Raw genomic sequence first — 24,218 nt, 5'->3', positions numbered from 1 at the left:
CCTCATGTGAATATGGCTTTTGAGATGCTCCAAGGGACGAGGGCATTCACAAAATTAATCCTCTAGTGTGCCTACGATCTGGTCCATTTCAGGGAGGGCAATGTGAAAGATAGCATTCAATACACCGACAGGGCAATACAAGTGCCAGGTTATGCCCTTCGGCCTTACGACTGCCCCAGCTGTTTTCCAAGCTTTTGTAAACAACATGCTCCAGCATGCTCTCCATAAGTATGTCTTTGTCTACTTGGATGATACCCTAATCCTCTTGTAGTCCATGGAGGAACATGTTGCTCATGCTAAGGATATTTTAAAGAGCACGTCTTCACAGTGAAAAGACTTTTGGACTCACATACTGTTCGAGGTGTTCAGCAACAGCTAGTGGACTGGGAGGGATTCAGACCGGAGGAAAGCTGCTGGGTGCCAGAAAGAGACATCCTGGATCCAACTTCCATCCACAATTACTATTACCGCCTCTCCGAGCAACCAGGGCCTTTGGGAGTCGGCCATAGGAGAGATGATCCTGTTACGAGATGCTCCTAACCATGCCAGCTTCTGAAATTTGAACACTCTAATTCTCTGGCATATGGAGAGCTGACACAGCCTCTCTAAGGGCTTAGGACCTACCCACTAATTGATAATCATATTTTGGGGGTGAAAAACTGAGTATTTAAGTAACTCCTGTATATAGGTTCAGTGCTCAAATGTAAGCCTACCTGTGATTTCTTATAGCACTGTTTTGTGCTCAGTTTCTCAATCCCATTTGAGACCGTGTCTCAATCCCAGCCTCAGCTACTCCAGCATTTAGACTCTCATCACAGTATAATTGAGCCAACACGGACCCAGAGTCTATCATCCGCTGTGACCAGCTGTTGTCCATTGTGATTTCCTCTTCTGCCCTCTGTTCCTCAATCCCGTTTAGGATGGTGTCTCGATCCCAGCCTCAGATACTCCAGCATTTGGGTTCAAGCCATCCTCATCAAGGACTCTTGTCACAATCTGCTTGCCATCAGTGGCCGCATAACCAGGATATGTACCAGCTGCTCCAGTGCTCATACGACCATCCACCACCTCCCTTCCAAATTGCTTCCAGAAATTCCAGCCATTGCGGCTCTGCCATCATCCCTGCCAGTGTTCTTTTCTAATCACAAGAGGAACCCTATCACTGTTAGGGTAAACAGTTCTTCCAGGTGAAGTAACCCTTTCCTGTGAGCCTGTTGGAGCAGGGTCCTAAAAAGTCTGTTGGGCTAATATAATGTGTCTGGTGCTCCCAATGTGTCCTCCTCTATTTGGGAGGCTGCTTCACTGAGCGCCTATGCTCCGTCTGCCAGAAAAACAGGATCTCCCAGTGGCCACCCATTTTACTTCCACTTCCCATTCTCGTTCCAATATGTTTATCCATGGCCTCCTCCACTGTCATGACGAGACCACACTTAAGTTTGAGGAACAACACCTTATGTATCGTTTGGGTAGCCTCCAACCTGATGGCATGAACATCAATTTCTCGAACTCCAGTAACTGTCCACACCCCCAACCTCTCCTTTACCATTTCCCATCCCCTTTTCCCTCCCTCACCTTATCTCCTTGTCCAGCCATCGCCTTCCTCTGGTGTTTCAGCCCCTTTTCTTTCTTCCTTGGCTTTCTGTCTCTTTCACCAATCAACTTTCCAGTTCTTTACTTCATTCCCCCTCCCCTACTTCAGGTTTCACCTATCATGTGTTTTTCTCTCTCCTCTCCCCCCACCTTTTAATTCTACTCCTCAGTTTTTTTTTCTCCTGTCCTTCCAAAGGGTTTCAGCCCGAAATGTCGATTGTGCCTAGCCTGCTGAGTTCCTCCAGCATTTTGTGTGTGTTAACTCTCTTGATGACTTCTTCAAGAAACCATTATGTAATGCTGCCAAGGATAAATTGTTTGATCTTTTGGGTCAGTTAGTCAATAGTTAAGAGTTTCAATGAATTCTGTACATTTCATCTGTGAATTCTATAAATTAGTGATATTGATAAAGATTAATTAATGGTGTTGTTTCAGTGAAAATGTAAGGGTTTGAAATAGTTGAGTTATGCTGCTCTTGGAACTCTTTTCCATTTTTCTGAATTTCAATGACTGATTCACTTATCCCTCCTTTCCCTCAGGGCAATCCCATTTCGGTGGTCCAAATTCCAGTAAACCCACACACATCCCACATTTGTAGCAGATGGGATCACAGCTGCTAAGAGGCCGTTGCTAGGCCTATCCAGCTGCAAAGTAGAAATGTATGGGTCCTCAGCAAGAGGGCAGGGTTCCCACACCATGATGTAAAATTAATTGGCAAGAGTTTCACCTTTAAATTGTTTGAGCTGTTAAGCAGGCATGTAGCATTCGTACCAACAATCAGTGCAGACAATAATTTCAGTATGGAAGAGATCAATTTAGTGCATTATTATGAAGACTTATAGAATTGTTATAACAAAGAACAATGCCATTTGGCCAACTATGTATATGCTGGCAATCTATGCATTTGGGTCCATACATATATTTTGCTTACTGTGAGACTTTAACTATGACAGCATGTTTTGTATTGGTATACTCACAGTAAAGAGCAAGGCTCATAGGAAGTTTGAGTGATCAGTAAGTCTACAGTAGCTGCTCTCTGTGAATATGGCTGACCCACTGCAAACATAGGAAAAGTTGTATGACCTTTAGAGCATAATTACATCATGGAGTAATATACTACGCTTGGAGATAAGTTGTCAACTTATTTTCAGTTTAATTCTGAATCATAGTTTGCTGAACATAGGGTATGAATATAACTTACTGTGGTTTTACTAAGAAAGGAAGATCCTCCTATAATAACAGACGTAACATATCTCTTCATTTGGAGAATATGAGCCCAGCTCATTTGTGTCGTTCTGCTGTGCTCTATGTCTCCACTCACTAAGCATATGCCTTCAGTCTTTTGCTAGGTCCTGTCATGGTTATGCCATCTATTAGGATAATGTATAACAGGGCAGGGGTTTTCCCCTTGCAAAGCAAAAAGTGAAATTGCAGTTGAGGTCAGTAAGTTATCTGGATCATAATCACAAGAGATTCTGCAGATGTTGGAAGTCCAGAGTAACACAGAGGAAAAGCCGGAGGAATTCAACAAGTCAGACAGCATCTATGGAGAGGAATAAGCTGTTGACATTTTGGTCTGAGGCCGTTCATCAGGACTGAAAAGAATGGAGGAAGAAGCCAGAGGAAGAAGGTGAGTGGAGGGGAAGGATTACAAACTGGAGGTGACAGGTGAGGTCAGGTGAGGGGGAAGATAGGAGGGTAGGAGAGAAGTGATGAAGTGAGAAGCTGGGAGGTGATAAGTGGAAAAAGGTAAAGGGCTGAAGAAGAAAGCAATCTGATAGGAGAGGAGTGTGGATCATGGAAGAAAGGGAAGGAGGTAATAGGCAGGTTAGGAGAAGAGAATTAACAGGAGAGAGTGTGTGGGGGAATGGAAAAAAGAGAGAGGCACGAGGAGGGAGAAATTACCTGAAGTTAGAGAAATTAATATTCATGCCATCAGGTTGGAGGCTACGCAGATAGAATACGGGGTGATGCTCCTCCAGCCTGAGAGTGGCCTCATTGAGGCAGCAGAGGAGGCAATGGACCAGCCTGTTGAGGACAAAGCAGACCCACCATCTACATCATGGCTCACTGATATAAAGGAGGCTGCATGGGTAACACCGTCTACAGTAGATGACCGGACAGAACTTTTTCAAGACTCGCTATCCAACACGTGCCAGGGTAGGAATCTGTGAAGGACACTTGACTCCAATAATCCTATAAACAAATAATAACCATACTTTTGAGTTTGCGAGCTATATCTTTACTTTATTTGCTATCATTACACCTTAGCTCTGGCTTAAGACATGGCATACTATCCCCGCTGGCAAGGCAGCATGTGAGCCACTCATATTTCCTGACTGACTGATGGGTGCTCAAGGCCCATAACTAACCATAAATACATCCTGAACCTATATATCACCCTCTTCATTGCAGTATTGGAGATGGTGACTGTGACGCCCTCAATCTATCCGGCTAGTATTATTATATTGACTCTTGAGATGATCAGGCCACATGGGAATTGTTGTCTGTCTGAACGAAGAATATCTCTGAAGAGCATCATGGTAAGGACAGGGGCAATTAGGAGATACATGTTCATCCCATCTTCTAATAAATCTAAAGAGATCGGGGGATAGGGATGTTAGCTATGAATGCATCATCATTTTTAATGAGCATTAGTGTGTCACTAATAAGGATCCTGTGGTGGAAACTTCAGTAATAACCAGCACTCTCTACTATTTATAGCATGGAGCACTGTTTCAACCTGTGGTAAATATGTTCAGAAATGAGATTTATCTATGTGTTCACCACCTTTGACTGTGTGTGAGTAGCCATTAAACATCTTGTCCTACTGCATCTCTGTCCACATCATTTCATGGTTGGGTCGAGTTGTTCTCCAATCTTGGAAATCCATTTGCAAATGTTGTGTCACCATATGAGGAGACATCATTAGTGTGTTCATTTGTGGTAGATCCTCTGAGTGCTTGACCTTCATATGCTTATCAATCAGCTAATTGGTTGTCATCACAGAAGCTCAGTTGTGATATAGACAAAGGGTCTCATCGCTGATTGGTTGCATGACGAATTTATGGTCTGGAATTTTGACAACATCAGCTTATAAATATAATCAAGGTCTACATGTCTGTTTACAGAATTGTTTGTAGAAAACTATGCTTCTAGGAATTCTCTTGTTTGTGCCATAAGTTTCACTGATGACCAGTCGAATTCATGCCCCTCTCGATCTTCATGGGTAGGGCAAATGGATTGTGAAGATGGGAGAACACCCGATCAAACACCCAAGCTACACATTCTCTGAATTATTTCCAACATTATTTCATTCCTACTATCAATCTCATTAGCCACCCTCTGTCATTGGTTCTTCACAATGGAGCTGGATGGCCTGTTGTACCCCCAAACTTTGATGAACCCTCCTTCCACACCTATTCCACTTCTCTCCAACTTGCATACTAAGACATTCAAGAGCCACATTAGAAAAATAAGATAACAATTCACTTCAGTGTTCTGTTGTGACTTGTTCCAAGATCATTGGAGAGGCATACAACAGTAGCTGGAGGCCTTGAGCACCTCTCCTTTTAGAAGGGACATCACAAATTCCCTGTGTGCAAACTACATGAAATTGCACTTTCAATAAACACAGCAATCAAGACAATGACTCATATACAAACTTCAGATAAGACCTCACTGGTTTATACTAGCAAGAGAAAATCTGCAGATGCTGGAAATCCGAGCAACATACACAAAGTGCTGGAGGAACTCAGCAGGCCAGGCAACATCTGTGGAAAAGCACAGTCAATGCTTCAAGCCAAAGCCCTTTGGCAGAACTAGAGAAAAAAAGCTGAGGAGTAGCTTTGAAAGGTGGGGGAGGGGAGAGAAAAACACCAGGGAGCAGGTGAAATTTGGAGGGCGAGGAATGAAGCAAAGAGCTAGGGAATTGATTGGTGAAAGAGGCAGAAGGCTATGGATGAAAGAAAAAGTGGGGTGGAGGGGTAGAAGCTCCAGAGGGGGTGATGAACAGGCAAGGAGATAACATGAGGGAAAAGGGGATGGGAAATGGTGAAGGGGGTGGGAGGAATTACTGGAAGCTTGAGAAATCAAAGTTCATGCCATCAGGTTGGAGGCTACCCAAACAGAATAAGTGCGGCCTCATCACAACAGTAGAGGAGGCCGTAGGTGGACATATTGGAAAGGGAATGGGAAGTGGAATTAAAATGGATGGTCACTGGGCAATCCCCTTTGTATACTAGAGTGTACTAGATAGAGTAGGTTTCTCATGCATTCCAATTCATGAGTTGAAGTATGATCCAATTTTTCTCCCATGAGCTCTAGGACATTCAGATGAAAGTAAGGAGAGGAATGAGGAAACCAAATATAAAAAGGATGCAATTTTTTGAAAGAAACAAATCAAGTTCATAGGGAAGAGAGAGAACAAATGGGAGTGAAACCAAATGGGAAATGAAGATAGAGAGCACTAGACAAGAGAAATAAATCTCAAAAATGAAGGAAAATTAATTACTGTTTGAGTCTAGTAATATGCTTTATTCAAAGAATGAACACGATCTGGCTGTAAAACCCTCCAAAATCCAAATCCTTTTCATCACTGGAAACTGAATTACTTGAAAGCTTTGTAAAACTGTTTGCAGAAATATGAGGGCAATTTGTAAACAGCTGGAATTTATATAGATCTGAGTCATAGCTATACCTAACTTTATTTTATGAAGAAAATTGAAACGAGATAAACTTAATTTACATGTACATTTTACAACTGTCCTACAATATAAAATAAGCATCCCTACGAGCTCAGCTTGCAGCTTGCCTGTTGAGCAGAAGATTGTGATTTCTGCATTTGCATTGCTGTCCTTTAAAAACACAGGAGGTTCTGTGACCTGAAAACTAAACAAGAAATCTGCACAAGTACAGCTGCTTTAATCTTCCCCTGAGGATGAGAGAGTCATAAAATGCAACTGGAAGTACATGGAGCACAGGTAGATGCCAATTGGCCCAAAATATCCGTGCAGTGAATGATTCTGTATCTGCATGTTATTTCTGTTGTTCAAGGTAATTTTACCGATATAAGCTCCATTCATTTGCAGAGTAGATGGATCGAGAATGGAGTCACTGAATAATAAGTTGTGCGATATATCAACTCTTGATTTTCTGGCAGGATTTGTTATGTGATTATTTGCATTTGCCACACGCGATACTGAAAGAGAAGGAAGGACCTTGGTGGATAAACCAAATCATATTGTTTTAATATCACCCTGATACAAAAGAGCTCCAGGAAGTTACATGGGTTGGTGAGCCTAAAAGAAAAAAGACAAAGGTTTATAAGACTGAAAAAAATACTCAAAGACAAACTTCAAGGGATGCTTTGGGTAACTAATTTTGGAAATCTGCAATATTGAGAATACAATAAACTCCCAGTTGTGTACTTCAAAACACCTTCTAATTCCCTGATGTACTTCAGCCTATTCCCAGAAACCACATACCCAGTCTCTTCCTCATCCTGTTTACAATAGCAGTGTGTGTGTGCGTGGAGACTGAAAATAGGAACGCATCAGGGAAAACCTTGCAGCATTTGGAGCTGTTTATTTTGGAGAAGTTCAAGCTTAGAAAGGATATGAATGTGGTTTTCTTTAAAATGAAAGGGCTAGATTCAGTGCGCATTAGATGGGTTATTTTATTAGATAGGGATGACAGAAATTACTCTTACTGAAGAAATCTGTGGTAAAGAGTTAAATTAGGTGCCAAAAAAATGTTTCCTTTTCAAAAACTAAGTCACCTCTGGAAAGAAACTGTGAGAGATGTGGGTACCAATATTTACTTAGATTCATGAAGAAGCATGGGAGAGGATATCCGGACAGGAAACCCAGAAGAAAGGGTTACTGTGATGTCCAGCAGGATGACTTTTTTTTAGCAACCGTCCCGTGGGGCAGACAGCCTCATTGACAGGTTGCTTGCTTGTTGGAGTAAAGTAGCCAAGAAGATGGTAAGCATGCACGTATGTGTGGGAGTAGTTGGTGTCTGAGAGCATCATGTCCTGAGTTTGCAGGGTAAAATGGATTTAAGAGTACTGAACCGGATATTGAGGGAAGTGCAAGAGGTCAGAGACTAAGTGGAGGTATGAAGACCACTCAACGAGTGAGATTGGTATGTAAATGCAGTAAATCCAGTGCTTCTGTTGTACTCTATAGAAAGTTACAGCATGGAAACTCTCCCTTCAGCCCATCAATACTGTATAGGCCATCACCCATATTTACATTAATCCTACCATTACTCATTTTATTCTCCCACAATACAATCGCTGTTGAAGTAATAACAAACAAGTTATGTCATTGAATGATTGATTATCTAAGGAAAGATGCACAGAAACTCTAGTTGGAGCCCTGTTATGGAAAGACAAAAGGCAAGATTCAAAGATGAGCATATTCCTCACCCAATTGCGCAGTGTAAAGGAGGAGCCCCCAGGATGGCCATGACAGTCTCAAGGGCATTTATCAGGAGCACCCAGAAGCCCTGCATAAGCAGAAGAATGTAATTATGCATGTGCCACATCATTTCAGAATAACCCATCATAGTGACTAAGTGGGTGGAAAAACTTGCTGGAAAATTATGACACATTCCTTGCAATTATAGAAAAAAAAACGTATCCTTCTTGGCAACCAGTTACAAATGCTTGTGGCTGAAGCCATGGTATCAAAGGCAGGTGCATGTCTTTCCTTCTAAACATTTCATTTTAATTAATTAGTTTACTTAATAGAAACAGAATAAACTGCTTTTGTGTTTTGTGTTGGTTAAATAGTGAGAAAATGTTTCTTCTTTGATGTGATAACCATGCCACATATTTTGCAAGTAGCCAGACACTTTAATCTGAATTCAATATTGATATATACTTACTGTATGTAGAGAGGCATCTTCCTAAATCCTTGTAGGCTTCTCAAGACACTAAGATGCAAATTGCCACTGACCACAAACCCCTGATTAAATCACAAATAAAATCTGGGCCTTTCGGAATGAAAGTTACCATTTGAATGCAATGCTTCGCCAATAAGGATAAGCCAATCAAAATGTAAATGCTCATGCATAGTCCTTGCTGGCGTGCAAAGGTGAAATGCAACTCAAGTGCCAATTTTGGACTTTGAGCCCTGTCCAGAGTGTTTGCAATGTTGAGAATTTGCGCATTGTATATTCTTTGAAGGATTTTCTGCCTCATCATTGTATGTTATAGGTCATGCAAAATGCAAATCTGTGAAATACACTGGAGAGTCACAGACAAAAGAAGATCGAAGCAGCTTCCATCAATCACATTCTCCTCTACTGCTGCAATAAGGCCACACTCAGGTTGAAGGAACAACACCTTATATTCCATCTAGGTACTGCAACCTTCAACCTGATGGCATGAACATCGATTCCTTAAACTTCCGTTAATTGCTTCCTCCTTCATCCCATTCCTACTTCCCTCATCACCTTATCTCCTTACCTGCCCATCACCTCCCTCTGGTGCTCCTCCCCCTTCCTTTTCTTCCATGGTCTTTTACCCTCTCCTATCAGATTCCTCCTTCTCCGGCCTTTCATCCCTTTCACCAATCAACTTCCCAGCTCTTTACTTCACAACCCTGTCCCTGGTTCACCTATTACCTGCCACTTTGTACTTCTTCCTCCCCAACCCCCATCTTCTTCTCATCTTTTTTATCAGTCCTGATCAAGAGTCTTGGCCCAAAACATTAACTGCTTACTCTTTTCCATAGCTGTTGCCTGACCAGCTGAGCTCCTCCAGCATTTTGTGTGAGTTGCAGTACTTTGCTTTAGCATCCTGAATGGCTCATGGTTCATCTATGATTTCAATCTGAACTGACAACAGATGATAGGTTTTTAGAGTGATTTATCCAATTTCCACAATGTCACCATATTATGAGCTACATGGTGGTACACATTAAAAATTGAGAAGTGTGTTGGTACTAAACCTCTTAACAATGAAGGTGACCTTAAAAGACTATGATCCTGTTCAATGCAGACAGGTGCTTGTTATTGTGGAAGAATGTTATCAGTTGACATTTACAGTCAATTTCAGAATCAGAATCAGGTTTACGATCACCGCCATGTGTCGTGAAATTTGTTAACTTAGCAGCAGAAGTTCAATGCATTACATAATCTAGAAGAAGAAGAAAAATTAAAATAATATCAATAAATATATAAATAAGTCGATTAACATATACGTATATTTAATAGATTATAACTCATGCAAAAAACAGAAATAATATATATTAAAAATGTGAGGTAGTGTTCATGGGTTCAATGTCATTTAGGAATCAGATGGCAAAGGGGAAGAAGCTGCTCCTGAATCGCTGAGTGTGTGCCTTCAGGCTTCTGTACCTCCTACCTGATGGTAACAGTGAGGAAAGGACATGCTCTGAGTGCTAGAGGTCCTTAATAATAGACGCTGCCATTCTGAGACAACACTCCTCGAAGATGTCTTTGTAGGCTGGTATCCAAGATAGAGCTGACTAAATTTACAACCCTCTGCAGCTTCTTTCGGTCCTGTGCAGTAGCCTTTCCATACCAGACAGTGATGTAGCCTGTCAGAATACTATCCACACTACATCTATAGAAATTTCTGAATGTATTTGTTGACATACCAGATCTCTTCAAACTCCTAATGAAGTATAGCCACTGTCTTGCCTTCTTTATAGCTGCATTGATATGTTGGGACCAGGTTAGATCCTCAGAGATCTTGACAACCAGGAACTTGAAACTGCTCATTCTCTCCACTTCAGATCCCTCTATGAGGATTGGTATATGTTCCTTTGTCTTACCCTTCCAGAAGTCCACAATCAGTAAGGTTGCATGCAAGGTTGTTGCTATGACACCACTCCAATAGTTGGCATATCTCGTTCCTCCTGTCTCAACTGAGAGTCTACCAACAATGGTTGTATCATCAGCAAATTTATAGATGGGATTTGACCTATGCCTAGCCATACAATCATGGGTATAAAGAGAGTAGAACAGTGGGCAAAGCACACACCCGAGGTGCTTCAGTATTGATTGTCACTGAGGAGAAGACGTTATCACCAATCTGCACAGATTGTGGTCTTCCTTTTAGGAAGTCGAGATCCCATTGCTGAGGGAGCTACAGAGGCCCAGGTTCTGTAACTTCTCAATCAGGATTGTGGGAATGATGCTATTAAATGCCAAGCTGTAGTCAATGAACAGCATCCTGACATAGTTGTTTGTGTTGTCCAGGTGGTCTAAGGCCATCAGAAGAGCCATTGAGATTGCATCTGTCATTGACCTATTGTGGTGATCGGCAAATTCCTTGCTGAGGCAGGAATTCAGTCTAGTCATGACCAACCTCTCAAAGCATTTCATCACTGTAGATGTGAGTGCTATCAGGCAATAGTCATTAAGGCAGCCCACAGTATTCTTCTCAGGCATTGGTATAATTGCTGCCTTTTTGAAGCAAGTGGGGACTTCCTCTCATAGCAGGGAGAGGTTGAAAATGTCCTTGAAAACTCCCACCAGTTTGTTGGCACAGGTTTTCAGAACCTTACCAGGTACTCCATTGGGACCTTCCACCTTGTGAACGTTTACCCTCTTTAAAGACAGCCTGACATCGTCCTCTACGACGGAGATCACAGGGTCATCAGGTGCCACAGGGATTTTCACAGCTGTAGTTAATCAATTCGAAAACTGATTCAAAAAGTACAACCTTCTCAAAGGAAAACCTTAATAAATGATATCTTTGCAGCAACGACTAAATTCTGAAAGAAGTAAACTAAAAGCTGTAACTGGATTTTAATAAATTTTGCGTAAGGTGTTCAAAAAATGAAAATTTTGTAATCTATATGTCAACAACATAACCTATGTTTCAGAACCAATTCATTACTTGAAAATCATTTTACAAAATCTTGAAAATGCAATAAAATGTTCCATTAATGCATTTTTCATTAACTCCATTTTAGGCAACTTAGTCTATTATAATCAACTGATTTCAATTCCAGTAAATGTGAGTCTATAGATATAAATACTAACTTGCATTAATAATGTAATAACCTTTATAAACCCCTGAAGACAGGCCTCGAAATGATTGTTATAGAAAGAACTCATAAAAAACGAAAGCATTTCCAGCTCTAAAAATCAAAGATAGAACAACTAATGTAGAAAATCTAAAATAAAAACAGAAAATGTTGGAAACACTCAGAAGATCAGCCAACATCTGTGGAAAGAGAAGCTGAGTTATTATTTCAGGTCACAGAATTTGGAAACAGGTAAAACAAGTTAGCTTTCATTAACAAAGATTGTGAGATGGAGGAAGTGGATGGAGACAGAAAGGCCCAAAAGGGCAGGGAAAAGTCAGATATGGACCATCTCTGATAAAATGAGGGAGGAACTTAGTAAAAAGTAAAGAAATTTTGAGTTGTGAATGAATACCAAAAATAGCATCAATACAGTTTTGGTTTCTCATTCATTTTACATGTTCACAAAATGATTTTGTTTTTTCATTTGTACATCTGCTTTTATCACGTGGCGAAACATGGAGTTCAGCATTTGTGTGGAAAGCAGCACATAGGTTCCATAGCAAAGTCCAATAATCTTGCTCCAAAATTCTTCTGAATACTCTTCTATAATGTATCCAACTTTGTCCATTCTGCTCTGCTTAAAATGGTTTTTCATATCTTTACCAACTTCCCTTTCTCCCAAACGTAAAGCCCTGACCATCACGACTCTAGGTATTCAGATGAAACCCTTCCTTTTGCTTCATTTTAACCTTCAGAAACATCATCATGACTAAGTTTTCATCTTTACCTTTTATGCGCACTACTAACTTACTGCAACTCATGTACTGTATTCACATTTTCCCTTTTTTGACCAACATATATCGAGATTTTGATAGGAAAACTTACACAACAATAACTTGGATTTAAGTGAAAGTAGAAATTTCAAGCATTTGGTCATCATGTTAAATTTACATAACAGTTATCTCCCCAAATCCCATGCCACTATTATTTCATGATAAAGTTCCATATTTTTCAAGTATTTATCTAATCTAATCTCTGGTTATGATTGACTTAACTTCTACAGCTCACCACAAAAATAAATACATCAAACTTCTCTTTTGATAAATATCTTTGTGTTTTCCTCTTTGAAATAAATGTTCTTTAGACTATTGACTAGAAGAAATACATCTACCACACATTTCCTGTTTTTTTCATACAGATTTTATTATTTCACACTTATTTGACAAGTATTTTTTTGTTGTATAAATGTTACCTCAAACTTGCAATTGAATGCAGTGGAGTGGATTTCACTTATGATGTCTCTTCCACAAATTAATCATAGAATCCTAGAAACTAGTATATTGGCCAGACCATTTTAAAAGCTGTATTGACCAAATACCAGTATTATCTGTGAAAATTTTTGTTCCAGATATAGATCAATAATCATTTTCTTATCCAATCAAAAGCTCAGGGATTTGCATTACGGAGAACTTAGTGCAGATATCTAGTAGAGCTCATCTAGTGAGGCCTTATGGGCAGAACTCAATTATAAGAGTGGTGCATTCACAACAATGTTGCTATACTATAGTTCTTCAAAATAGCCATCAGGAGCTCGAGGAACAGGTATGCAGACAGATCATGCAAAGTAGTGAAAGAAACCAGGTCATTATAGTGGATGATTTTAACTTTTCCTACATTGACTGGGAGTTTTATCATGCCAGAGTTAGGAGAGAAAGAGGTGCATCCAGGAAGGTTTCTTGAAACAACATGTCAGGATTTCAAATAGGGATGAGGCAGTACAAGACTATTCATTAAGAGATGTGCCTGGCCAGGAGGTCAATACTTCAGTGAGGGACAATTTTAAAAGCAGTGATCATAATTCTGTAAGTTTTAAGGTAGTTATGGATAATGATAAAACTGGTCCTCAAGTAAAAGTGCTAAATTGGATGAAGGCTAGTTAAAGAGGAAATTGGGCAAGTAGATTGGGAGAGGTTGTTTTGTGTACAAATCCACATTTGACACATAGACCAATGGATTGGAGGTCAAGATCAACAATTCCTGTGCGCATGAAACATAAGGATGGCAAGGTTTGGAAACTTTGGATGACTGAAGAAATTGTTGATTTAGTCAAAAAAGAAAAAAGAAGAATATGTAAGGTTGAGGAAGCTAAAATTAGACAAGGCCTTTGAAGAATAAATGAGCTAGGGAAAAATGAACAAGTATTTAGGAGGGGTAAAAGAACCAATTAAATATTCTTGACAGATAGAATGAAAGCAATTCACAAGGAATTTTATACAGTATGTATATTAGAAGCAAGAGAATAGCTAAGGAAAGTGCAGGTCTACTCAGAATTGTGGACGGAATTTATGTGATAAACCAGAAGTGATCGAGGCCATAATTGAGCACACTGCCTCAGTGTTTACCAAGAAAGACACAGATGATGGTAAAATTAGGGAGAGGTTTGTTGACTTTCTAGGGTGTGTTGATATTAAGAAGGAGATATGTGTATTGGAAATATTAAGATGGATAAGTTCCCAGAGCCTGATGGAATTTATGCCAGAGTACAGAGGGAAGCAAGGGAGGATATCTTGAGCCGTGATATCTGTATCCTCTTTAGCCAGAAGACTGAAAAATAGCTGTACTGATCCTTTGTTGAAGAGGGAAAAAGCAGGAAATTATAAACTGGTGATCCTTATATCAGTGGAAAGAAATAATTAGAGAAGATTCATAAGAACAGGACTTACATTTGGAAAAAGCATGAAATTATAGTGAAAATCAGCGTGGCTTTATATGAGGGGGTTTGTGTCTCACAAATCAGACTTGAGTTTTTTGAGGGTATGGCAAAGCTGTTTGATGGACATAAGGCTTTTATTAAAATGTTTGACAAGGTCCCTTTTGATGGGCTAGGCAAGAAGATTGTCACTTGAGACCTACGGTGAGTTGATAAGATGGATACAAAATTGGCTTGATCGTAAAAGACAGAAGTGTAGGGGTGTTTCTCTGCCTGGAGCTTTATGATCAGTGGTGTTCTGCAAGGCACTCTGTTCTTTGTTATACTATATGTATAACTAATCTGGATGAAAATGTTTGATTTATAGGTTTGCAGATGACATACAAATTAGTGGATTTGTGGAAAGTTTTGAGTGTCTTCAAGTGCTACAGCAGGTTACAAATCCATTGAAAATTTAAATGGAGAAATGGCAGGAAGTACTTAATCGAGACCAGTGTGAATATTTTGGGAGGGTAAGTGGAAATGGAAAATATACAGTAAATGGTAGGATCCTTAGTGGCATTGATCTGCAGCGGGATCTTGAAGTGCAAGTTGATAGTTCACTGAAAGTGACAACAAAGTGGATATGGTGGTAAAAAGATATATGGCATGCTTGTCTTCATCAGTCAGCATATTGGTAAAAAGGTCGGAAAAACAGGTTGCAGCTGCATAAAACTTTGGTTAGGCCGCATTTGGGGTATGTGGCATTCTGTTTGCTGCACTTTCAGAAGAATGTGGAGTCTTTGAAGACGGTGCAGATGATGCCTGGGTTGTAGTGTACTACTTACAAGAAGAGGTTGGGCAAACTTGGATTGTTTTTGCTGAAGCATCGGAAGCTGATACGACCCAATAGAAGAATGTAAAATGATGAGAGGCATAGATAGTGTAGATGATCAGAATCTTTTTTATAGGATTAAAGTGAGAGGGAGAAAGTTTAAAGGAAATGTGCAAGCTTCCACAGAGTGGAAGGCCCTGTCTAGAAAGGTAGTTGAAGCATTTATGATAGCGACACTTGGACCAACACATGAAAAGGCAGAGAGAGATACAACCACATGCAGACAGATGGGATTGGTTTAGCTTGGCATCGTGATCAGCACAGACATGCTGGGATGAAGGGCCTAGTCCTGACCTGTGATGTTCTATCTTCTCAACTTACTTGGGGATTTGCCAATTCAGAGGTTCCATGAAATTATGGCAGAGGTATACTGCAAAACTACAGCTTCTTTCATCATCTCCAACCAAGGCTAATTTTATTCATAGTTCAATTATCATATACCTGTCTCAAAAATAAACTAGAATTCAGTATTGCAGCTAATTGAATTTAATGACAGTGATTTATTCCAGAAAACTGATGGTAAATTAATGATGGAATGCGATAGGTCATGTAATTCCTCTCACATTAATACTACTTACGAATACAGATAGCTCTTAACAGAGGTTCTGCATCAGCATACAGACTGGCATCTGAAATCATATATACACGCTCATATGCATTCACAGGCAGCATAGAAAAGCTTAGCCCTATATAGAACATGCTGTTATGAGTCATTCTTTATAGCTTAAAACAGGAGATGCTGAGACCTTTCCAGTGTGACACAGTTCAGACAGCAATGTGCAATTACACTCTGATATTACTCTCTGACTAATGTAATCTACACCAATAAGTCAATGAACAATCTTTGAAACTTCGCTCAAAATAATTTTATTTTGTTGCAATCATACTTCCAATAGTAGCAGAACTGTAACAATTTACTTCTTACACAAATTTATAGGAATGTTCCTAAAATGTAAAGCAGAATATCATTCATGACCTCAGGATGACCAAAAACCAAGAAATGTATGAAATGTAATCATAATTGTAATTTGAGAAATATCACAGCTTTTACAAAAAAATTCAAATTTACTCTTTTGCATTAAATATTCTCAAGTGTTTTGGAAGCAGGCATTTTCAGAAATTTAATGAAGCAGGTGCTAAAATATATATCTTCAGGTTGGCAAAGGAGAGCGAGGAACAGCCTGAGGGTTGGACAATTTCAGTGCCAGGCCAAAATGAAAAGGTCAGGATGCCGGGGCCAGAGGGAAGGGATGAGCTAGACCAACTCGCTGGTCCACAAGGTTTTCTCATCTCTGCACTAAACTGAAGTGACGGCCTGCAACTAATGAGCTCCTGAATCGGCTGCAGTGATGACTGGCTTTGTGGCTGTTGACTCACTTTCATGAACTCCACTTCTGAATGTTATTGTATTGTTTGCCCAATTTGTTTTTTTTTTCCTGCACAGTGGGTGTTTGACAGTATTCTTTCCTTTAATGGGTTCTATTGGGCTTTTTAGTTTTGTGGCTGCCTGTAAGGAGGTGAATCTCAAGGTAGTATATAGTATACATACTTTGATAATTAATGTATTTTAACTTTGGATAGAAGGCTATCTGGGAATTGTACACTATTTATTTTCTCCAGTAGTTTCATTACATTTTGTTCCATGTGCAATAACTTCCAGCAACTTGTAAGTCATTTTGACAATTATGTCACCATATTTGAATAAAAAAATAATATAATTAGAGTACCCACTTATCATTGAACAAACAGCAGCTCTATTCAATTTGAAATTCAATAAGTTCCCAATATGCTGTGCTTTACTTCCCCACTGAATGCAAGTGAGAAATATTCAGCTTTCCTTTCCCTTACTTTTTTTGGTAAAATTTTGAATTAATTGGTATATTATTATTTGCTTTCACCCTCTGATTATTATTTCAGAGGTTTGAAAAGAAAACAACTAAACAACTTATTCCTATACAATTTTATCTCTTTTGCAGAATAACAAAGTGGCAAAATACTGCGTACGTGCGTGCATCAGGAAAAAGTTAAAAGAATATTTGTGATTTTCCAGTTCACTATGGAAACAGATGCAAGTGCTAAAAAATAGAACACTTTTGCACTCTTGTTTCCCTCTAAAGTAGAAGATGAGCTAATTATAAAATATGGAATAACCTTTCTCTCCAGGTCTCTTCCCAAAGTCCTAGTGTCACCTTTCCTCAGCCTACATTTTCACCCTGGCTGAGATTCATGATTTTGCATCAATTGGTCCTGTCTAAAACTGATTCTGTACTGTGAATGTGTAGTGATAGTAATCTGGATTAAAATCACTTAACACCTTGCATCCATAACACTACCAGGGAGAATACATTGTATGCAATTAGACTAAATTAAATTTATGTAACATTTACAAGGAAAGGTACAGTAATTTATCTACAATACCAACTAGTTCTACACAAATACATTTGGCTTGCATTTTCATCTTTTAATTTATTATTTAACTAAATGTATGCCATTCACATAAAAAGCAGTTCTGAAGCAGTAATTACGATGGCATTACTTATTTATTGAGATAGAGTGTGAAGTAGGCCCTTCTGGCCCTTCGTATCGCGCCACCCAGCAGTCTCCTGATTTATTCCTAGCCTAACCATGGGATGATTTATAATAACCAATTAACTTACCAACTGGTACGTCTTTGACTGTGGGAGGAAACCGAAATAACCAAAGGAAACTCACACGGTCACAGGGAGAATATACAAGCTCTTTACAAACAGTGACGAGAACTTGGGAGCATAAATTAGGAACAGATGTTCTCGGGGGAAAATGCAGCAGGAATGTGGAGGTTGCTTAGAGAACACTTACATTGGTTTCTGGATTGGTTGGTCCAATTGACACAGGGAAAGGATGGTAAGGTGAAGGAAACCTGGTAGACAAGGGAGGTGGAATATTTAATCAAGAGGAAGCATAATTGAGAATTAAGAAGCAAGGATCAGAGGGAGCTTTGAGAATAATAAAATAGTCAGTAAGTAGCTTATGAAGGGGCTTAGAAGAGTTAGAAGCGAACATGAGGAAGTCTTGGCAAGTAGGATTAAGGAAATCCTCTAGGCATTCTATGTGAAGATCAGGCAGATGACTAGAGTGAGGGTATGACTACTAAGGGATAAATGGTGAAACACGTATGGAGACATAGGGGACATCTTTAATGAATACTTTGCTCAGACTTGACCGAGGGAGGGACTTTAACATATGTGAGTTTGGCATAAAACAAGCTAACATACTGGAGCCCATTGAGGTTTTGAAAGAGGCAATGTTGGTGTTTTAAAAAATCTTAGGATAGGTAAGTCCTAAGATAAGTCCTGGGACCATATGGGACATTCCCTAGATTACTACTGGAATTAATGAAGATACTGCTGGGTCACTGTTGATGATCTTTCTGCCCACAGAAATAATACCAGAGGATTGGAGGATAGCAAATCTTGTTCTGTTGTTCAAGAAAGGTAAAAGGGATAATTTTGGGAATTATAGGCTCATCCATAAAAGAAACAAAATTGGACCTCAGAAATATAATAGGTACAATTATACTGAAATACTGTAGGCTCCCTAATAGACACTGAGAGATGAAGGAACTTTACATAATCTGTCTACTGAGGGATAGGATTTTGCATATTTGGAAAGCCATGGCCTGCTTAGGGTCATGGCTTTTTGCAGGGCAGATCATATTTTACAAACCACACTGAGTTTTTTGAGAAGGTGACTAACGATTGAAGCTAATGTAGTGGATGTTATCTACATGGACTTCAACAAGCCATTTGATAAGATCCCTCATGGTAGATTGATTCAGAAGATAAAGATTCATGGGATTCAGAAGATGCAAGTTTGGATTCAGAACTGACTTAGCCATAGAAGAAAGAGGGCAAGGTGGAAAGCTGGTATTCTGATTGGAGATCTGTGATCAATGCTGGAACATCTATTGTTGGTGACATTTATCAGTAATTTGGATAAATATGTTGATGGGTTGTGAATAGCATATCTACAGATGGCTGAGTTGAGAACAGTGTAAAGGACTATCAAAGAATATAATGGTATACAGATCAGTTACAGATATGGGCAGAGAAGTGACAAATGGAGTTTAAGCAGGGCAAATATGATGTTCTACACTTTGGAGGTCAAATGATAAGGGAAAAAAATTACAGTTAATAATAGGCCTTTTACTAGCCTTGAGGTACAGAGGGCTCTCGGGGTCCAGGTCCATAGTTCACTGCAAGTGGCTACATAAGTGGATAAGGTGGTAAAGAAGGCATATGGAATGCTTGCCTTCTTTGGTGGGGGTGTTGATTATAAGTGTAAGGTAGTCATGATGCAGTTATATAAAACTTTAGGCAGACTGCTCTTGGAGCATTGCATATCTTTTTACTCCATTACAAGAAGATGTAGAAACTGTGGAGAGGGTACTTGAGAGGTTTAGCAGGATGCTGCCTATATTGAAGTGTATGAACTTTAAGGAATACTTGAACAAACTTGTGTAGTTCTCCCTAGAGCATTGGAGGCTGAGGAGACACCTGACAGAGACTTTTAAAATGATTAGAGACATAGATAGGGTAGACAGCTTGAATCTTTTCCCTAGGGTAGAAATGTCAAACACTGGAGGAGATGCTTTGTAGGTTAGAGGAAGGAAATTTAAAGGTGACTGAGGGGTAAGTTTTTTTATGCAGAAAGTGGTGGGTACCTGGAATGGCTTACCAGGGGTAAAAGTGGAAGCAGATAGTTTGGTGAGTGTAAGAGGCTTTTTGATAGACACATGAATATGAAAAGCATGGACGGATATGTATGAAACACAAATTAGCAGCAAGAGCAGCACAACATTGTGGGCAGAATAGCCTGTCCATTACTATACTCTTCAATGAGACCAGCAGCAGTTCAGGGTAATTCTGAGTTAAGGAACTGGATGTACTTTGAATCATGGTGCAGTATCTTGCCCTAAAACTTCAACCATTCTTCTGCCTGTCACAGGCCATCAAAGAAAGCAAAGTATGATTGCCTGCAGCACAATGGATCATGTGAAGTTCAAAAAGTTACTGCAACCATAGGATCAAGCGGGACTTGAAAGAAACATGACAAATAGGCCATGCCAGGAATTGTCCTGCCAGCAGTGAATGACACAAACTATGAACACAAGAGATTCGGCAGATGCAGGAAATCCTGAGCAACACCAAAAAAATTTGGAGGAACTCAGCAGGTCAGACAGCATCAATGGAGGGAAATAAACAGTCAATGTTTCAGGCTTGAGACCCTTCATCTGGACTGAGATAAAGAATGGCAATTTGGAACTTAATGTGGGGTGGTTCAAGTTCTTTCATCTTGGATCATGTCAGTATATTTCCTAAGTGTTAGGGAAGTTAGGACTATAGAAGGCATAATAATTTAGATGAGAAATTACACAAATTATTTCAACCTTATTTGACAGACGCAATGTGAACTTAAAACATGAATAAAATACTGGTTATTTAAAAAAAATCTAAATTGCAAAAGAGTGAAATTTATATTAGTTCAATTATCAACATATCAAATTCTACCAATACATAAAAATATTCTCATAATTTTATTAGTGAGGCCACACCTAGAGTATTGCGTCCAATTTTGATCTCATTACTTACTATTAATTCCTTGCTTACAGTTTGGGTTTCCTTATTTGCTATAGAGGGAGTCCAAGAAAGATTCACCAAACTAGTTCCAGAAGACAAGTGTTGAGTAGAGACTGAATAGGGTGTGCCTGCCTCCCTTCTCTAATGTTTATAAGAATGAGAGGTATTCCCATTGCAATACACAACCCTTCAGTATCGGTCCAAATAACCCTTAGTAGGGTCAGCTGGATAGATACTAGGCAGAAGATTGTCCAAATCAAAGTTCCTAGAACTAATACTGAAATAAGGAGAACTGTCATTACAGTGTGACAAGTCTCTGGAATTCTCTATCCTGGACATCTGTGGAAGGTTTAGACATCGCCTACATTTAAAAAAAAGTTTGGCAAATTTCTGCACATTAGAGAATCAGGAATATGGGAACTAGATCGAAAAATAGTATTGTAGTTGAAGATCAGTTATGTTTTTCTTGAAAAGAAGGGAGGGCTTGAGAAGTTGACTGGCCAATTCCTGTTCCATTTTCTTATGTTCTTTCATAGGGCTTGAAACACTGTTTCACCAGAATAGTATTGAAACATACAATAAATTAACAAGACTATTAGCATAAATTTAGTTTGTTTGCCTTTAGCTACAGAAGAATATGGACTGATCTGACAGAGGTACACAAAAGGTTTCATAAAAACCTATTCTCAATAACTACTTAATCTGATAGGGGAAATAGAAAATCCAAGGAATAATTTCAAAATCAGTTCTTTACAAGGAAAATCAGAATTATTTTTAAACAAAGGCTAGCAGAATATGTTGGAAATCCAAAAAGTTTTCAGATAATTGCCTCTGTGATGCAAGTTTTTAAAATGATATATCCACAAGATATTGTAGACTAGTTGTAAGGAGTGTTAAGTCAGTCTCTGATCAATTCTGGTCAGCAGACCTCAAGAAATACTCAAAAAATAGTCTGACTTTCCACAACAATTGAAGATGAATGGTGAACTAATAAAATTAGAATCAATGGAAAAAATCAGAACTGTCAGGTAAGAACTACTCACTAAAAGGAGTGCTGTCTAATTTCAATGTTCATGTTAGCAAAATTTCAGTCAACAAGATTTTAATCATATTTATCTCCATTTGAAGATTTTGAAGAAGATTCAAGCACATATCGTGCCTGATAAATCGTTTATCCTTCTACCCCTGCTGCAGTTATCCCAGCATTGATTCACTTCTTACTTACAACAGACCACCCAATGATACTTCCCATTCATAACATTGGAGCATTTTGATATATTTCTTCTCTCCAATGAATAACCATTGCATCCCACAGATTCCTACTACAAGTATTTTCTGAATATTCACCTTATTGCTTCTTCTACCCCCTTTCACTTCCAAAATCTTCACTTTCCATCAATTTTGCTCACCTTACTTTTCTTCCTGGTCTCTCCATTTTCCTTCCTCACTCCCACCCTCCCTCTCTCTCCCTCTCATTCTCTGCACTAGCATGTCCCTTTTCTTCCCTCCATATTAGTTCTATAATTACTAACATTGTTATATCAGAAGAAAAAGTTTATTAAGTGCATTGCCACAGTAATCAACCAATATTATAAGGCCTTTTTCTCTTCAGATTTTCCAGTGGACAGTAGGGCACTGAGGAGTGCTGTAGAACAGAGAGATCTGTGAATACAGGTCCACAATTCATTGAAAGTGCTGTCATAGGTTGATGGGTTGTTAAGAAAGCTTTTGGCACATTCACCTTCATAAAGCAAAGCACTGCGTACAGGAGATGGGATGTTATGTTGACACTGGTGAGGCCTAATTTGGAGTACTGTGTGTAGTTTTGGTCACCTGCCTACAGGAAAGATGTAAGCATGGTTGAAAGAGAACAGAGAAAATTTACAAGAATGTTGCTGGGAATGGAGGACCAGAGTTAGGAGGAAACATTGAATAGGTTAGGACTTTATTGCATGCAACGTAGAAAACCGAGGGGAGATTTGATAGAAATGTACAAAATAATGAGGGGTATAGATAGGGTAAATGCAAGCAGGTTTTTTTCCACTGAGGTTGTCTGGCACTACAACTAGAGGTCATGGTTTAATGGTGAAAGGTGAAAAGTTTAAGGGGAACAGGAGGGGGAAAATTCTTCACTCAGAGGGTTGTGAGGGTGTGGAACCAGCTGCCAGCACAAGTGGTACATGTGAGCTTGATTTCAACGTTTAAGAGCAGTATGGATAAGTGCATGGATGGTGCAGATTGATGGGAGGAGGCAGTTTAAATGGTTTGGCATGGAATAGAAGCACCTGTTTCCGTGCTGTACTTTTCTATGATTCTATGACTCTACCAGTTTTTGCTATTATAAATTAACATCTTCACACATAGTGGAAGTTGCCTGTGGAATGACTAAGAGGATAATGTAAATCAGTAATCTTCACTATCAGCATGGTATGAATACATGATGTATACGTACAGATACAATACATAGTGCAAATCATTCTGGACCCAGCTGATTGCTTGAGCTTGATGGCCATGGCTCCCATCCACCACACTTACCTCTTCCTGATATAGAGAGTCAGAGAGGGAAATTCTTTGCAGCCAGCTTGCATCCTGTGAGGCAGAGTGGGCTCCAGACTGCCTTAAGCCACTTTGCTGTTGCCCTGACAGTCTTTGGCATCTTGCAACTTATTATAAACCTTTTAATAGTATATAAATATCTCATGTCAGTTATCAATCTTTTAAAACTATCCAAGTTTATTTATATAATTTTAAAACTTATTTAAAAGATCTGAAAGAGTGTTTATCTCAAAATGCATCAAACATCAATAAATAATGTGAAACATTAAAATAACTATAGCACTTACTTGTACTTAACATATTTTGTAGTTCCTTCTTTTGGATTCTATATATGCCTAAAAGATGGACTCCATGCAACTCTATGTGTCGAATCGCTAGTGAATCAGATTTGCCAGATAACATAAAGAAATATTGTTGGAAGAAGATGAACAATCTTCTATTGTGGCCGTAAACAGCATGGAACAACACATAATAAGCTGAGGTTTCGGAGAAGAAGCAGGAATGGGCAGGTTTCTTCTTGTAGCCTTAATACTACACACACACTGAGTACATTATAGGAGAACCATATTTAAATTATCAATGTTAATTAATTTTATACATAGTTTATGCTTATGCTTCACCACTATTGATCACATTGGAGGTCTTCGACCCATCATGACATTAATTGACATGCTATATAAAATTTTACTTAATATATTATATATAACAGATAGAGACACAATTACATTTTCAGTAAGTTCTTTGTGAAACATTTTAATAACTTAAATAGCATACAGTCAATAACTTCCCAATGCTGTCTTTCTCACTAGTACATCTTATTTAGGAGGGCTGCTACATCATCATGATTTCTTGCTCTT

The 24,218-nt window shown here is 39.1% G+C and overlaps 1 long non-coding RNA gene across 1 annotated transcript; it reads right to left on the bottom strand.

Annotated features, from left to right (window-relative positions):
- Window positions 1–8,029: 8,029 nt before the first annotated feature.
- On the bottom strand, window positions 8,030–23,666 carry LOC132384542 (uncharacterized). Its single transcript, XR_009508929.1, has 3 exons — window positions 23,649–23,666; window positions 23,341–23,480; window positions 8,030–8,103 (listed from the first exon to the last, which is right to left on the bottom strand). It is a non-coding gene; the product is annotated as an uncharacterized LOC132384542 (long non-coding RNA).
- Between the last annotated feature and the right edge of the window lie 552 nt (window positions 23,667–24,218).

Source organism: Hypanus sabinus, chromosome 2 (assembly GCF_030144855.1).
Source record: "Hypanus sabinus isolate sHypSab1 chromosome 2, sHypSab1.hap1, whole genome shotgun sequence".
In the NCBI taxonomy this organism is placed as follows: Eukaryota; Metazoa; Chordata; class Chondrichthyes; order Myliobatiformes; family Dasyatidae; genus Hypanus; species Hypanus sabinus.
This window is presented reverse-complemented; position numbering and strand designations above follow the sequence as displayed.